Raw genomic sequence first — 4076 nt, 5'->3', positions numbered from 1 at the left:
CCCCCCCCCTCAAATCAGCTCCAGGCCTTTTATCTGCCTAATTTATAATGACATAACGAAGGAATTGCCCACACCAGCCCATGAAATAGATTTTGAGTCAATTGTCCAATTACTTTTGATCACCTGAAATTAAGTGATTGTGTTAAAAAAAAGGCTTTAGTTCCTCACATTTTTATGCAATCTTTTTGTTCATTCCACTAAATTAAAGCTGAAATTCTGCATTTCAACTGCATCTGAGTTGTTTAATTTAAAATTTATTGTGGTAATGTACAGAAGCAAAATTTGAAAAAGTTGTCACTATCCAAATTTTTATGCACCTAACTGTACACACCATTACCAGTCTTTAGTAGCAGTACCAGCTTCAGATCATAACACTCTAATTTTCATTTTTTCCCCTCAACTTATGCTATCACAAGATATGACAAGCCTACATATTGATGTTCAGTCGTAGAGCAGGTGCCAGGTTACCCTTACCTGGATATCGGGGTTCCGTCAAATAGCTTTAAACCTGGCAGTACTTGGAGCCCAGTGCTTCCAGGTTCTCACTAACCAGGAGCTATAGGATAGCTGGTTGGTTATAAGATAACTGCTGGTTTACTTCCATAATTGCTGTAAGCATCCTGAAATGACTGTTACGCCTGAGACATAGGGGGGAGCAGATTTTTTTTTTTTTTTTGCCATTTTTTGCAAATCAGCTGCAGTTCACTTCCTGATACCTGCATGGATGCTTTTTAAACTGTGCTGTGACAAAACTGCTGCCATTGCTCTCTTTAAAATAGCAATTTCCATTGCGAACCTAATTTTTTTTATTATTATTATTAAGAAACAGGATTTATATAGAGCCAACATATTACGCAGCGCTGTACATTCATCCGAATTAAACACATCCTTCCCATTTATTTACATTTAAACTGGTCATGACTTGTTCATGTCTTCTCATAATACCCCTTTGGGTTTCAATGAGGCTATATGTTTTCTTTAAGACACAGCCCCATGGAAATCTGTTAAACTGTAATGTGCTGGAAAGACAGCACTGGATGTGATGAACACAAAATCCAGTGCTGCTGGATTTTAGTGTTTGTGTATTTGTGAAGGGGCCAGACAGAGAAACTGCTTTGAAAGTGCAGTTTGAATTTAGCTTTTCTGTTACTCATGCTACTTTATTTCATTCCCTTTCACATCATTATGTTTGTGTTAGTTTGAGTATTCATGCACATAGACCTGCATTTCTAAAATGTGCTCTGCATAAAGAAAGACCTAACTTTAAAGCTAGGTGAGCTGCAGTTAAGTCGTTGAGTGCGCATGTGCAAGATCTCTATGCAGCACGCACTGTAAACGCTGTGTACTCCTTGGGTCCTTTGAGAGCTGCTGCCATTTCCACAGCAGGTCTACAAGCAATATTAGAAGTGGGACACTCCCGGTACCTTTTTCAGCATCCAGATGTGGGGCATGAAGCAGAATAAAGCTTGGGATCAGACAAATCGAGCGGATCCCAGAGCTTCCAGGATGGCAGGGGGAGCTGCAGTCTTATCAGCAGCATACCCCCCCCCCACTTACCCCACTCGGGCCAGGGTCCCCTGAGGCTATGGAGCATGTATCCACTTTAGCAAAGCAGGCATAAGGTAAGGACTTGGTCACCCTCCCTAAAGCTACAGCCTCCTCTGTCGGGTCTCCTACATCAGGAATGTCTAAAATCTGGCCCGGGGGCCAATTGCGGCCCGTGTTCAGATTTTCACCAGCCCACAGCCTCTGTCATAAAATCAATTTTATGCGACCTGCCAGCACTGTTGACCACAGCATAAAATACTGATCAACCCCCTTACAATTATCGGCAGACATAATCAGCAGGACAAGAGTCCCCACTTGTTCATAGGGAATCCCCTGCGTCAATAGAGTGGGCTGGACCTGCACGGACCACCCTCACCCTGATTCCAAGAATGTGCTCTGCACGCAGCCCGAGCTGTCACTGGACTCCATGCACGGGGAATCCCTCATGTCACCCTAGTGGGCATGTGCTGTGCAGGACCTGCGCAGACCATACTTGACTTAACACACAATGTTCAAGGCCTTACCGCTCTGGTGAAGAGGGTAAGGCCTTCCAATTATACCATTCTTTAGGCATTGATTTATTATTATTATTATTATTATTATTATTATTATTATTGGGTCTATAAGAGACACAGTTCTCTACTGCCTCCTATCCAAAATATTCACATAGATGGTTCCCACTGGTGTACTTCGCTTCGGTTTTTCTCAAAAAATGTATCTTTCACACTGAAATCTGAGCATAAAGACTGAGAGGGTAGATATATCATGGTAGTGAGACTTCTAGGGGAATCATTGGTTTCTATTCTAGTTTATTTTGCCCCCACTAAATGCCAATATGCTAAATGCTTTTTCAGAGGAATGTTGGATGAACTGGCATTCCACGTGGAGGGATCTCTATGACAGATGGGTGACTTCAACCTGGCCCTGGACCACATCTTGGACAAAACTTCAACCCCAAACCACCCAAACAGCTTAAACTTAACTTCTTTACTACACCAGTTTCATCTGGGGGATGCAAGGGATTACACCCACTACTCGACAGACAATATGCAAGGATTGATCATGTTTTTATCCAATCCTATTGCATTCCACACAACACCCTGGTCAGACCATGACTTAGTAATAGTCAAATTATTAAGACTAGGCAAAAAGAACCCATGCACACATTCGAGAATTATTGACAATCTTTTTGTACCTCTACAGAGAAGCAATAAAGTCCTATAAACATCTTACTCAAACTAGGCAAAGATAACTCGGAAGTTGCCAATTACAGACCAATATCTTTAATCAATTGAAATCTCAAAATTCTGACAAAAATTTTAGTGGACAGGCTTAACACTTTCCTAGGCCAGTACATTCACCCAAACCAGGTGGGCTACCTGTGGCACTGACAGGCCCCAGATCAAACCAGAAGGACAATAGGAAGAAGAAAAAAAGAGCTTTTTGTGGCTAAAAAAAAGTAGTACTTAATTATTCACCTAAAGTGTTCTAGGCTACTGAACTATGTACATGTATTTAAAAGGTTACATGTGTATTACAGTACCCTTCTTAGCAATCAGATTACATGATACAACTCATATTAAGGTCTCTTCTGACGCGTTTTGCCGTTTGGCTTCTTCAGGGGATTCGCAGAGACTTATACTGATTGACAAAATACAAGTAAAATATTTACAAAATGGTTCATATAACATGAAAAAGTATAGAGTATAGTAAAGGCATAAAGTTGCTATGGTATAACATAACAAGAACTTAGATAACCGTATTACTGTACAAACGTGAGTACACTGTGTATATTTCATGATAATGAAAGAAAATAATAAAAAAAAGTTTTCAACTTACTTGTTGACGAGTGAGTACTGGGTTAAAGAGCAGTTGTGAATACTTTGCAATATAATTGGAGGTTAGGTTTTGTCCTCCTGTCGTTTTTAGCAGGATTATAACGACCTTGTAAGGTATAGTTATGTCTATATGAATTGCAGTACAGTATATTGTATTGATGACAAGGTATAATAATAAAGATTTACTTAAGATTGGGGCTGTTGTTTATAAGATGATGTGAATTTGTTCATATTCCAGCAGCAAGGGCTCCAGGTAAAGATGGATTCTTTAGTATATATGTCTGAGTGGATATATTGGAGTCACAATTATAAGTATATAAATATATATAAATGGGTAGAGAAAAAAGAAAGAGGTTTGAGGCTTAAAGGTTTTTCATGCAAAAAGTGAAGTGTATTGATTGATTATTTTATACATAAACTATCAAATACACATGAACATATAATATTTCAACTTCTGTCCTGTTAATATTTCACAACACAGAATAATTATACATACTATACATAGTGAATTTCATCAAAAGTACAAGAAGTAACCATATACCCGTTTAAATGACCGTGCCACACAATAATCCGATGCGTTTTGCCACGTAGGGCTTCCTCAGGGATAGATATTATTGTGTGGTTAACGGTCTATATAAATAGAAATGTAACAAGTCAGGAATAAACAACAAAATTTAAATTTAAAACATA

This window comes from Pyxicephalus adspersus, chromosome 10 (genome assembly GCF_032062135.1).
Source record: "Pyxicephalus adspersus chromosome 10, UCB_Pads_2.0, whole genome shotgun sequence".
Lineage (NCBI taxonomy): Eukaryota > Metazoa > Chordata > Amphibia > Anura > Pyxicephalidae > Pyxicephalus > Pyxicephalus adspersus.
Note: the sequence above shows the minus strand (reverse complement) of the source record.